General features: G+C 41.0%; 1 non-coding gene across 1 annotated transcript; it reads left to right on the top strand.

Annotated features, from left to right (window-relative positions):
* The first annotated feature begins 9,752 nt into the window (after positions 1 to 9,752).
* LOC135271496 (U6 spliceosomal RNA) lies at positions 9,753 to 9,859 on the top strand. The gene has a single exon (XR_010339660.1). It is a non-coding gene; the product is annotated as a U6 spliceosomal RNA (small nuclear RNA).
* The last annotated feature ends 4,764 nt before the right edge of the window (positions 9,860 to 14,623 follow it).

Below are 14,623 nucleotides of genomic sequence, written 5' to 3'. Positions count from 1 at the left end.
CAAAACAAATAATATATTGTTTAGGACTTAATAAAAATAACCAATTATGTAGTACTTATCCTATGCCAGGCACTAGTCTGAGCATTGTACATATTAATTACACTCATTTAATCCTTATAACAACTCTGTGAGGCAAGTATTATTCTTATTCCCAGTTTACAGATGAGTGCACTGAAACACAGAGAAGTGATTTTTCCCACAGTAATTTTAATATGTGCAGTAAAAATAGAAAGAAATGCAACAGAAATACTAGCCCAAAGTCAGGTTTGTGGTTATTTCTGAAGAGAGGGATAGAACTAGAGGTGCATCAAGAGTTCTGAAAACATCCTCTTTCCTTACATGTATGATGGTATATTAGTCTGTTCTCACACAGCTATAAGGAAACACCTGAGGGCTGGGTGCAGAGGCTTATACCAGTAATCCCAGCACTTTGGGAGGCCAAGACGATGCATCACTTGAGGCCAGGAGTTCAAGACCAGCTTAGCCAATTTGGCGAAACATCATCTTTACCAAAAACAAAAAAATTAGCTAGGCACAGTGGTGGGTAGCTATGGTCCCAGCTCCTAGGGAGGCTGAAGAATGAAAATTGCTTGAACCTGAGAAGCAGAGGTTGCAGTGAGCCAAGACTGTGCCACTGCCCTCCAGCCTGAGTGACACAGAAAGACTGTCAAAAAAAAAAGAAAGAAAGAAAGAAGAAATACCTGAGATTGGGTAATTTGTAAAGAAAACAGGTCTAACTAACTCATAGTTCCACAGGCTGTACAGCAAGCATGGCTAAGGAGGCCTCAGGAAACTTACAATCATGGTGGAAGGCAAAGGGGAAGTAGGTACGTGTTACATGACTGGAGCAAGAGGAAGAGCTGGGGGGTGGGGAGAGGAGCCACACACTTTTGAACAACCAGATCTCATGAGAACTCCGTATCATGAGAAAAGCCAGGGGGGAAATCTGCCCCCATGATCCAATCATCTTCCACCAGGCCCCATCTCCAGCCTTGGGAATCACAATTTGACATGAGATTTTGGCAGGGACACAAACCCACACCATATCACATGGGTACGTAAGTGTTCATTTTGTTGCTATTCTTTAAGCATGTGTTATATACTCTTTTTGTGTATGATATATTTCATAATAACAATTATTAAGAAAGAAATGCATTGGCATAAGCAAAAATTTAAAGGTGCAAGTGAGCTTATTTCAACTAAAGAGAGTTTATTACAAAGTGAAAAATAGTTTATTAGAAAGCTAAACAAGAAAAAGGCATAACAAAAAGGAAATACTTTGAATTGATAGAAATATTGTTACATATAATAAAGAAGACTTCTACTTGACTGTCCAGTTCAATCTAGTATGAAAGGCTTACAATTATAAATAGATCAGCAACAGAAACCTATAATTAAATGAAAGACAGAGAGAGCAGCAGCTTTGGAAAGAGATACATCAAAATGTTTTCTCATGCTGAGATGGAAGGGTTGTGATAATGATGGCAGGATTGTGAGTGATTTCCTCCCTTACTTTTTAAAATTACAGACAGACTCTGGAGTTAGACAGACATGACCTTGAATTGAGCATCCATAATTCATTGGTCATGAGACCTTAGAAAGTTTGCTTAATCTCTAAGCTTTAAATTCCTCCCATGTAAAATGAAGATAGAGCCTCAGAAGTGTGCTGTGAGGTTTTAATGAGATAATCTATATTAATCGCAGAACACCTAGCATGTAGTAAGTCAACAAAATTTAGTATGGTTAATTCATTGCTCCCCTTTATTTACCTTCACCACATTTATTTTGGGGTATCTTCTCTTTCTCAGGAATTGAGCCATCATGATAGAAGACCATAACTCAAGATAGGGTAGTAAGACTGAATACTAAAATTTTAGATGGAGTTACTGGAAAGAGGCGCCATCTTTTCTCTGACTTTACCAGCTCCGAAGATGTAAGCTAGAGCCTAGGCAACAAGCATCTTTGGAACCACAAAAGTAGAAGTGAAGCTGCCTGGAAATAAAATTAACTCAGAAGGAGATGGGAGGAGAGAGAGAAAGAAAAAGAGAGAGAGAGAGAGACAGAGTCCTGAAGACAACATTGAAGCCCTAGAACCCAGCCACAACTAAACAGATCCACACTTAACTTTTCTGTAAATATATTTTTTGCATAAATTATGTTTCTATCTCTAGAAATCCAAAAATCCTAGCTAATAAATGAGTTAGTGTATAAAATACAGTTAGAGCAATATAAATCAGGTATTATACTATTAATACATTGTTCTTTCTTTTTTCCTACACTAAGTTTAGTTAGCATGTGTTTTTATCGCTTATTTTCTTATTATTTTTCTATTTTTACCTATGTAGATTTCTTTCAAAGTTTTTTTAAATTATTGCATGTGTTTATTGTCTATGCGTGTTTTGTTCTCTCTGACATGTTTGCCAATATACTTGAATATTTTAATTACCAAATTTAAAACTTTACCCACAGTTAACTGCAGCCCCGACAGCCTGACTTATCTCATCCCAGTAAGTCCCTCCCAGATTCCTGAACCTCAGAAACTGAAATAAATGCATGTTTGTTGTTTTAAAGCTGCTAAACTTTAGGGAATTATGTTATTCTGCAATAGACAACCAACACAATCTCTTTTCATAAGTTTTATATTTAACCAATGGTCATATTCGCTTTCAAGCAGAAAACTTTCTTCAAATGAAGTTTTTTTTTTCTTTGTTCCTTTGAACATGTTGTCTTTGTTTTTTCCCTCAGAAACTGTTATTCCCAAAGAATTGGGATCTCTAAGACCTGTCATCCAACTATTAGCTCATCGGTTTAAGTATTTTATTCTTACGCTTTTGAAACAGTCCTTAAATTTGTCCTCTACTATATAAATTACCTTTTCCAGGTTGCAAGTTTGCTATCTGCTGCCTGAAAACAGGTATCATTATGCTGTTATATTTAGATTACAGTTTTTTCTTGTCTTGGATTTTTTACATATTTTTTCATAACAGCCTACTCTTGTTTCTCTGAGGAAAAGTTGCCTTACAGATTTTTGAACAATTGCAGCTGATATTTTTTCTAAAATTGGCCTCTGTTTCTTGTAGTAAATCTATTTCAGGTGCAGGCCATTTTCCTAAATCATCAGGACAGAATATCATAGTGGTGGATATGGTTTGGCTCTGTCCCTACCGAAATCCAAATGTCATCTTGAATTGTAGCTCCCATAATTCCCACATGGGAGAGAAACCCAGTGGGAGAAAACTGAATTATGGGGCAGTTTCCCCCATATTGTTCTCATGGTAGTGAATAAGTCTCACGAGATCTAATGGTTTTGTAAGGGGAAACCCCTTTCACTTGGCTCTCGCTTCTGTCTTGCCAACCCCATGTAACGCATGCCTTCTGACATGATTGTGAGGCCTCCCCAGCCACATGGAACTGTGAGTCCATTAAACCTATTTTCTTTATAAATTACCCAGTCTCAGATATGTTTTTATCAGCAGCATGAAATGGACTAATACAGTGGTTAAGCCTACAGATCAGGAATCATTCTGCCCAGGTTTATATCCCAACCTATTAGCTCCAGGACCTTGGAAAAGCTTCTTAAACTCTGTGTTTCAGTTTTCTATCTGAAAAATTGGGGTGAGAGTAGTACCTGCCTCATAGAGTCACTAGGCTAAAACATGTAAAGTGCTTAGAACCACTTCAATACCTGTGTGTGTGCTCAAAAATATTAGTCATTATTACCAAGACAATGGCCAACTTGTGCTGCAGAATGTGATCATACCAGCCCACCTACTTTCCACTAGATTATTTTCTCTTTACTCATCTTCTCATGGTCCTGGTATAGAAGGAAAATCAAGATGCCAAGTTTCCCCTGGGCTCAGTAACAGACTGGTATGAGGCCCTATCCTAAGAAATGGTTAAAAGCCAAGGTTGCATCTCTCCCTAGTTAAGACTAAGATTTTTATAAAACAAAAGATAATTTTTTAAAACTTAATGCCAGTTTCCATAGCTTACACCTGTAATCCCAGCACTTTGAGATGCTGAGGTAGGAGTATCACTTGAGCTCAGGAGTTCCATACCAGCCTGAGCAATATAGTAAGACACCATCTCTACTAAAAATTGAAAAAATTAGCCAGTGCACACGGTGGTGCATGCCTGTTGTCCCAGCTACTTGGGATGCTAAGGTGGGAGGATCACTTGAGCCCAGGAGATCAAAGCTGCAGTGAGCTATGATCACGCCACTGCACTCTAGCCTAGGCAATAAAATGAGACCCTGCCAAATAAATAAATAAAAGGAAATTACCTGTTTGGCATCAGGTGAGTATAGATTGGGGCTAGTATTACCATTGCTTACAATTTTCCCAGTATGGATAACGGAAGAATGGGTTCCTAGGGGAAAGATCCCTGTGTGTTTACATAGTAGAAAAAAGCACACTCAAACCAGGTCCCTACAGCATTGAATGGTACTTTTCACCAACAAACTCCTTTTCACTATCACAAGAACCTCTAAGTCTCATTCCACCATAGCTTCAGACTCAAAGTCTAGGATCTTGTGATCTGTATTAGGTTTGGATGTGACTCTTAATCTGGAGAGTTATAAATTATCTACCTCCATATTCCTGAGACTCAATGGAGAAATAGTATAATTGCAATAAGCCATTCCTTTTGAAATAGTGAAGAACTGCAGGCATGCAGCCATCATTAGTCCGAAAAAAATTGAAATATCCTCATCAAATGTTGTGAGGTCTTCCCCACTTTGGGGGTAAGCAATGTTACCTTAGTCCTTGTTCTGCTCCCTGGAGAAGCTCCTTATACACCACTCTCCACACCTCTTGGCTTTGTCCTCTGCGATGTCCTTTTTTCTCCTCATCACTTCTGTGGATGTGTCTGAAGAGGACATTAGAAAATACGCACATTTTACTAGCTTACCAAATTTCACAGCCTTTGTCTTGTCTGTGGAAAGTTTGGATGAAGTGAGCATATTTTGCATGTGGGAAAAATGCAAATCATTGTGGCCAAGAAGACAGACTGGTAGATTTCATTATCACCTCAATTCTTCATCCTTTCCTGCACACAAACTTTTGGCCATGTGACTTTTCAGTCCAGTAGGCTGGGCATAGTGGCTCACACCTGTAATCCCAATATTATGGGAGGCCGAAGCAGGAAGATTGCTTAAGGCTAGGAATCTGAGGTTAGCCTGGGCAACACAGTAAAATCTCTCTACCAAAATTCTTAATTAAGCCAGCCATGGCAGTGCTTGCCTCGAGTCAGTTATTCAGCAGGCTGAGGTGGGAAGACAACTTGAGCCCAGGAGTTTGAGGCTGCAGTAAGCTACGACAGCACCACTGCATTCCAGTCTGAACAACAGAGCCAAACTCTATCTCTAAATAAATAAAAGCATTTTTCCACCCCTTGACTTGGGGCTTGGCCATGCGGTTTGCTTTGGCCGATGGGATGTTGGTAGGTAAGTCACAGGCAAGGGCTTGCCCTGCGCAGTGGTGACTCTGCCTTCACCATTAGAAAACATGCCTGGGCTAACCCACTGGACCCAAGAGAAGAATGAGAGACATCTGGAGTAGAACTGTCCCAGCTGCCTAAGCCTGAATCAGAGTGAGTAGCAGGCCAACCTACATCAGCTGAGCCCCAGCTGACTCACAGGCTCATGAAGGCTAATAAATCATTGTTGTCTCAAGCCACTGTGTTGTGAAGTAGTTATTATGCAACAACGGCAAAAAAAAATACTTGGAAAAATAAGGCATTTGCACAACAGCCTTATGTAGCATTATAAGCTAAACTGTGCCCTCAAAATTGATATGATGAAGCCTTAACTCCCTGAAAAAGATTCTCTGTTGACCAAAACTTAGCCAAGCTTTTAAACTTATCTAAGTTCACCTGTGCCACTCCCCTGTGAAGCCCAGTTTTAGCAAAAGAATCCTGCTAAATCAGTGTCTTAGTGCATCCTCACACCACTATTAAGAACTCCCTGAGACTGTGTAACTTATAAAGAAAAGAGGTTTAATTGACTCACAGTTCCACATGGCTGGGGAGGCCTCAGGAAACTTGTAATCATGGCAGAAAGCAACAGGGAAGCAAGACACCTCCTTCACAAGGCAGCAGGAAGAAGTGCCAAGCAAAGTGGGAAGGGCCTTTATCAAACCATCAGATCTCGCGAGAACTCACTCACTATCGCGAGAACTCACTCACTATCACGAGAACAGCATGAGGGAAACCCTCCCCCATGATTCAATTACCTCCACCTGGTCTCTCCCTTGACCTGTGGAGATTATCAGGATTACAATTCAAGATGAGATCTGGGTGGGGATAGAAAGCCTAACCACATCAGTCAGTTTAGCAAGAACCCTCCATCCTCAATATCAGATCGTTCGTGACATCTGATCAGGGTCCTCATCCCCCAGGTGATATGTGATGATCCTGGCCTGTCTTCAGCTAGAATTTTGTTAAGTGGGTTTAGCCACAATCCCACTTACCTCCGATATTTTCTCTTAGTAATTTCCCATCCACCAACACCCACCCTGCTCCTTGACTATAAAGTTCCACTTGCCCATGCTGTATTCAAAGTTAATCCCAATCTCTCTCCTTCATTGCAAGATCCATTGCAGTGGTCTCTACAGCCATCGCAATGGCCCTGAATAAAGTCTTCCTTATCATGCTTTAACAAATATCATTGAATAATTTCTTCTTTAACACCCCAATGTGACCGTATTTGGAGACAGGGCCTTTAAGGAGGTAACTGAAGTTAAATGAGATTGTTTTTAAGATGGAATCCTAATTCAATAGGACTGTGTCCTTATAAGTAGAGGAAGAAATTGCTCTCTCAACAAGAACACGTGTGGAAGGGCCATAAGGACACTGCAGAAGGCAGCCAACCTAGAGACGAGGACAGCAGTCATAGCACAAGCATTTGTTGAGTGCGTATCATTGGTCAGGCACCACGCTAAGAATTTTACACTTATCAGTCTCTCTTGTCTTAGTGAAAGTCCTCCCTCTCCCTGATATCAACATCTCCCTTCCTGTTCTTGGGGGCAGAATGTGTCACCTTCATTTCCAAATAGGTGGTTCTCGGTTGTGAACCAAGGGGCCTGATGTGAACAAGACATAGGTGTAGGGGGCAGATTGGGAAATGTGCTGTGTGCTTTGTCCCCTCCTGACCCCAGAGTGTCACACTAATGTTAATAGCAGCCTGGAATAGAGGGGGATAGGAAATGAAATGCTAGAAAGAAAATGAATATTCATATTTTGTGAGGATGCTGATGGGAGTACGGATGAGATCAATGACATTGGAAGCCTAACACAGGGTCTCTCACACAGCACATATCCAGTAGATATTTATATCCAATAAACATTGGTTACATGCATGCATGAATAAATAATTTAATTTTTTAAAAATTTTCCAACATAAGCCGATATTCTTCCTACTTGCTACAGAGTCAGAGCCACTAGCACAAAAATTTTAGTACTGTAGCCCAGAGGTAGTATTTACTGAAGGACCTTTAATTTTTAAAGCTGTTTAAATAGCATATTTTAATATTAAAAATAGCCATATAACTTTCCATTATATATTCCTGACTTTATAAATTGAAATTTGCAAATACTGGTTTAAGCTACCTATGTTTGGTATTAAGAGCATCTGCTATGTACTAAGGTTCAATCAGGCCAATTATTTTTTTTCCCCAGAGAACGGCCATGGACTAATTCAAAGATCCTGAGTTGAACAATTACAGTGTTGTCCTCTTGACTCTTGACTAAACAGGGGCTGTCTTAGAGAAGACCACCAACAGGTGATCACCATGTTTCATTGATAGTTCAAGGAAACTTCATGTCCAAAAGGAAGCCTTGAGGCGCTGCCACCTATACAAGCCTTTTCCATGGGCTCAGGGCCTGGGATGATTTTCAGGTGAGCTCCTGGAGGGTCCTAGCTCACCACTAGCCAAATTTATCCTAAGCGGACAGACCTTTCTCTATGTAACTCAGAGAAATAACTACACTCAGAAATGCTAGGAAAAAATATACTACTTGTAGAAAACTATTTACTCAAAGGGCTTAACCCCTTCCACGGAAGCCCTGAAGGTGTAATGTTGTAGCAGGTCATCCCCCATTGGAGCTTTTTTTTTTCTCAGCTTACTGCAACCTCTGCTTCCCAGGCTCAAGTGATTCTCCTGCCTCAGGCTCCTGAGTAGCTGGGATTAGAGGCATCCACCACCACACCTGGCTAATTTTTATATCTTTAGTAGAGGCAAGGAGTTCTTCATGTTGGCCAGGCTGGTCTCGAACTCCTGACCTCAGGTGATCTGCCCACCTCAGCCTCCGAAAGTGCTGGGATTACAGGTTTGAGCCACCTCACCCAGCCGGAGCATTTTTTGTAATAACAAACCAGGCTGTATGCAGTGCCTCATGCCTGTAATCCCAGTGCTTTGGGAAGCTGAGGCAGGAGGATTATTTGAGGCCAGGTGTTTGAGATCAGCCTAGGCAACATAATAAAACCCATCTCAACAAATATTTAAAAATTAGCTGGGTGCAGTGGCCTGTGTCTGTAGTCTCAGCTACTAGGGAGACAGGGTGGGAAGATCACTTGAGCCCAGGAGTCCCAGGGTGCAGTGAGTCATGAACTCAACATTGCACTCTGGCCTGGGTGACAAAGCAGGACCCTGTCTCAAAAAAAAAAAAAAAAAAAAGGAAAGAAAGAAACAAATGATATGGGAATGTCTACAAAATATAAAATTAAACAGAAAAACAGAAAAGACAAGGGGTAGAAGGGCTAATATTGATCCTGTGAGTATTTTTTCAAAGGATAAACATTTACAAAGGTGAACTATTTGAATAGTGATGTAATCTTTGTTCTTGATATTTCCTGTTTCTCTGTGACCTTTCTGCCACTCCAGTGGCAGTCAGAATATTCTACCCGCACTGCCTCAGAGAAACACTACACAGAGAACAATGATTCCTGGCTTTGGAATTTTTATACAGGCTATTGATTCTGCTGCCATAATAGCTTTGAGAGGTTTGAAAGCTAATGCTTTTGAGTTATAAGACTCAAAAGCCAGTTATAAGACTGGCTTTCAAAATGCACATCATTTATGCCACAAGCCATCATGTTGGAAGAATGTGTGCTCAGTTGGCCCATTTTTGCTCACTCTCAGACTAAAAGAGATCCCATGGACCAGGAAAGGGAAGTGAGTTAACTGCAACTGGGTCCCTAAGAAAGGGCCCTTTCCAACCAGCACCAGGGAAGGATATGGTAGAAACCCCAGACCCACTGGGAGATCCGAGAGGAGAGAAGATATAGCTCACTACAGGGAGGTGGCAAACATTCCAGAGTTCCTCATGTGCTGCAGGACATGGCAACAGAAGAGCAGAGACAACCAAGTAGGGTGGCCCTGAGACATCGTACATTTGCCCTGTGCAACACCCACTCAGGAATGGGGAGAATCATTCCTGAGGCACCCAGAAGGGTCCCAGAAGTAACTGAGAAGCCAGATCTCAGAGGCCTTGAAACCAGAATGAGAAAATCTGCAACAGCTGTCCACACGGGCCACTGGCTGGATACTGAATGCGGCAAGAGCCCTAAAATGCTGGGTGGCAATCAAAACCAAAGAGCTCCTACACCTCATCCACTTCACACCTCGCACCCCATTACCATCCATCCATCACCCCTCAAAGTTCAATCACAACTCCAGGAAAGGGCAGGGGTAAACCCTGAAATGTCTGTACTTAAGTTCACACCTCCCAATGGCAGCTTGAAAACAGAAGTAATTGTACTCACTTCAGCAGCACATATACTAAAATTGGAACAATAGGGAGAAGATTAGCATGGCCCCTGTACAAGGATGACACGCAAATTCGTGAAGCATTCTATATTTTTACAAGAAAAAAACAATCCCATCAAAAAGTGGGTGAAGGATATGAACAGACACTTTTCAAAAGAAGACATTTATGCAGCCAACGAACACATGAAAAAGCTCATCATCACTGATTATTAGAGAAATGCAAATCAAAACCACATGAGATACCATCTCATGCCAGTTAGAATGGCAATCAATAAAAAATCTGGAGACAACAGATGCTGAAGAAGATGTGGAGAAATAGGAAAGCTTTTACACTGTTGGTGGCAATATAAATTAGTTCAATCATTGTGGAAGACAGTGTGACAATTTCTTAAGGATCTAGAAATAGAAATACCATTTGACCTAGCAATCCCATTACTGAGTATATACCCAAAGGATTATAAATCATTCTATCATAAAGACACATGCACACTTATGTTCATTTTAGCACTGTTTACAATAGCAAAGACTTGGAACCAACCCAAATGCCCGATAGACTGGATAAAGAAAATGTGGCACATATACACCATGAAATGCTATGCAGCCATAAAAAAGGATGCGTTCATGTCCTTTGCAGGGACATGGATGAAGCTGGAAACCATCATTCTTAGCAAACTGACACAAGAACAGAAAACCAAACACCACATGTTCTCACTCATAAGTGGGTGTTGAACAATGAGAAAACATGGACACAGGAGGGGAACATCACACACTGGGGCCTTTTGGGGGGTGGGGGGTATGGGGAGGGATAGTGGGGGTGGGGGGATTGGGGAGAGACAGCATTAGAAGAAATACCTAATGTAGATGACCAGGGAATGGATGCAGCAAACCACCATGGCATGTGTATACCTATGTAACAATCCCACACAATCTACACATGTACCCCAGAACTTAAAGTATAATAGATATTCTTCACTTATTGCTAAAATAAATTAATAAAAAATGGATTATTCCTTTAAAAGTAAATAAAATATAAGAATATAAAAATTTTTTAAAAAGAAAATAGAAGTAATTTATATTGTAGGAAAACATACTATTAATAATTCTACTTCCTGCCACCTGAATGTATGACCTGAAATTTGCCCCTGTTTAGAATCATCTATAGAAATGTCTGAAACTCTAACAATGGCCACTCCTAGAGAATGGAACTGAAAAAGAGAGGATGGAGACTTGCATTTTTCATTTTCTTCTCTCTGGATGGCTAGTTTTTTAACTATATGCAATATATCCCCATTACTTGGGAGGCTGAGGCAGAAGAATCACTTGAACGGGGGAGGTGGAGGTTGCAGTGAGCTGAGATTGTGCCACTGCATTCCAGCCTGGGCAACAGAACGAGACTCCGTCTCAAAAAAAAAAAAAAAAAAGTAAATGACTCCAATTTCCTACAACAAACACAGTTTTTAACATTTTTGGTTATTATGAGCTTTCCAGCTAAAGAATTGCTTTCCCAGGAAGTAAAATAAAATCTATATAATTAAATAAATATAAGTAAATAAATACTGCTTTGACTTGGTGGAGGTACTGGGGCGGGGGTACACATTCCTGGAAATTGAGCATTGACTTTATCAGAGCCTCAAGGTGGTTGTAGCATCTCCCCTGGTAAAGATACAGCCCTGGAATCATACACTGGTAATAATGGCATTTTCTCTTCTAATCCCCTGAAGTCAAAACAAGACTCTCTGTCCAGTTTCTTCTGACCTCCATTTGTTCTGTTACCACCCAATCATTCCCAGGTTGCAATTGTTTTTATGGTGTTATTCATCATGTCAAAGGATATCCACAAAGCCCTGACTGCTTCCTGAACTTTACCCTCTGCTTCTTCCACGATGTCCTTGAATAAACTCCAGACGCCATGAAACTTGTACTTGAATATCTATCATGATGTTCTCATGTGGCTCTCATTACTCACACACTTTTAAGAACTATTATGGGTTAAGACAATTCACCAGAACACAAAATAACTGGCAGACAGAGATTAAACAACATGCATTGCAAAATACACTCAACTCAGGACAGAATGATAAAGCAGTCATCATTTGAAAATATTTGCAGTGTGGTGCGTTAATGACCATTGCTCTGACATAGAAAAACCAACGTATATGGAGGAAAAAGTATAATCTGAAGAGTTAGCTTTCACTGTCCGAGAGCATACTGTGGAAGAATGATGCTCTACACTATATTTGGGTCAAAATCTGCACGAGTTACCCATTATTTCAAACCATCCTACAGGGAGAAAACGAGATTAGAATTGGTTGCTTTCTGATTAATAAGAGAATACACACAGTGTATCTAGTGGAAAGTCAATTAGCATAAAGCTAGTCAATTCATCTATGAGAGTGGTGGGTTAATCAACATGAGACTGGGGAATTCATACACAGCTTAAGTAAGCAAATTCAATTTTCTCTACAAACAATTTGTGGTTTAAGTAAATGATCACAGGCCAGGTGCGGTAGCTCATGCCTGTAATCCCAGCACTTTGGGAGGCCAAGGCAGGCAGATCACTTGAGGTCAGGAGTTCGAGACCAGCCTGACCAACATGGTGAAACCATGTCTCTACTAAAAATACCAAAATTATCTGGGCGTGGTGGTGGGCACCTGTAATCCCTGCTACTTGGGAGGCTGAGGCAGGAGAATCACTTGAACCTGGGAGGTGGAGGTTGCAGTGAGCTGAGGTTGTGCCACTGCACTCCAGCCTGGGCAACAGAACGAGACTCCGTCTCAAAAAAAAAAAAAAAAGTAAATGACTACGATTTCCTACAACAAACACAGTTTTTAACATTTTTGGTTATTATGAGCTTTCCAGCTAAAGAACTGCTTTCTCAGAAAGTAAAATAAAATCTATATAATTAAACAACGGAATGACTTAGAAGGCCTTTTGCTGCTGCTTCTTATATGTCAGCAAACATGAAGAAAGAAACTGCAATCATGATGATAAGAAACAAAGCATGTTTAGTTTTAATTTTAAATGGGACCTTGGCCCCACCAGGCTGGTCTATAAGGAGTGTCTTGGTTCCCCATCATCTTTGGTTAAGGTTCTCTACGTGTCTCATGTTTACCTAGCTGAGACATGCAGTAGAACAACCTGCATTGAAATTTTCAAAGGACTCACCTCAAGGTAGAGCCTACCAAGGATTCCCATAAGTTAGAATTGGAACCCATCATTTCTAATTTTGTTTAAGGAATTGATTAAAGTTGTAGTTTGGGGTTTCTTTCAAAGTTTGTAATGTTGCTTCTGGCTTCAAAAACATTCAGAGAATGGAAGTTTTATATTAAAAAACACGAGTTACATGCTGTTTTTTTGTAACCGATCATTTTATATACACACACATATATCTATTTTAGGAAAATGGTCCAGAGACAAATGGTGCTCTAACAAATTAGCACTGCATGGAGCAGTATTAAACCATCATCCATACATTATCTGTATAACAAAAAATGATACTCAGTAAATGGAAAATAAACATTTTTTTTCTAAAACTTAAAGCCATTTCCAATACTTCTATAGAGTCATTGAAAATGTGTTCACAACATTCATACTTGACATCTCTTCAACTGCTGTTCATGTTCAGATGCCCATCTTAATCTTGATCCTTTCCACTCCTGCATTTGGGAACTAGGGAGAGGAAAGCCACTTTTCTGATGTGGAATAGCAAATCTTACCTGCTCCCTTCTCAGGACACTGGCAGGTAGGGAGCTGGGTTGAGGGGCAGAGGAAGCAGAGGGCAAATGACCTCCATGGGCCTACACACTCAGAGATTGCAGGTGCCAGAGACACTCCAGGGAAATGGTCCCAGGTACTTGGGAATGTTAGACCCAGAACTGGATACGTTTGAGCTGCTAAACCAAGGGATGAAGATGGAAGGTTCAGGGAAGCCATAAGTGGGGGATTTCCACACCTGTCACACCCACAGCCTCCCATCTTTACCACCATAGCTGCCAAACCACTGAGAAGCATAATCCATGTGTTCTACTGGCTGCCTTTGTCATGAGTCCTACTGGCCACCAGCCCTGTCCTGTAGAACAGCCAGTTTAAACTAATGCTGTAGTAAATGGGCAATGTGATCCCTGAGAAAAACTCACTGCAAGCCTCTGGGAGGGAGGTTAAGCATCCGCCCCAACTGACACTTCCCCTTCCAGGGCATGGTGTTATGAGTGGAAGTGACTGCTCAGCCTAAACTACACTTCCTGCTTCCTGATGTGTAGTGGGGTACAGTGTCCCACTCCACAATGAGGAGCAGGAGCAGAATTGGTGTATGTCCTTTGGGCTGAGCTCATTAGCAAGCTAGTACACCTTCTTCACCCTTTCTTTCCTCTTCTCCTGGCTTCAGGCAGCCCAGAATGGGAACCTTTGGAGTTGCATGTCAAGCTGATGGAGCATTGATGGAGGAGTCTGCAAGCCTTAATCACTGCCTAGAAGAGAGCTGCCTGCTAACCAGGAACACCTGTTTGAGACACAGTGCAGGAGAGATTAGCTTCTACTATGTTGGAGTCATTATATATTTGGGGGTTTGTAATAGCAGCTCACACGTTCTAATACATAAACCTATGTGCAAACCCTGCTCCCACATTTCAGACAGGGCTCTCTCAGTTTCAAAGCACTTTCCCAATAATGCTTTCAGACACTCTGTTTTCTCTGGCCATGTTTCTACTTGGTGTTCCAATGTAGCAAGTCCCAGGGTCTGACCAAACCCAGACAAGTGCTCCACTTCCCCTTTTGCAATGGAAGCAGGGACTGGTTCTTACTTTGAGCCAAATGAGATGAAAACTTGTCCTCACCCTCTTCCCCAGATTTATGCAGAAAG

This window comes from Aotus nancymaae, unplaced genomic scaffold, assembly GCF_030222135.1.
Source record: "Aotus nancymaae isolate 86718 unplaced genomic scaffold, 86718_ANA_hifiasm-v0.15.2.pri h1tg000079l, whole genome shotgun sequence".
In the NCBI taxonomy this organism is placed as follows: domain Eukaryota; kingdom Metazoa; phylum Chordata; class Mammalia; order Primates; family Aotidae; genus Aotus; species Aotus nancymaae.
Note: the sequence above shows the minus strand (reverse complement) of the source record. Positions and strands in the feature narration are given on the sequence as shown.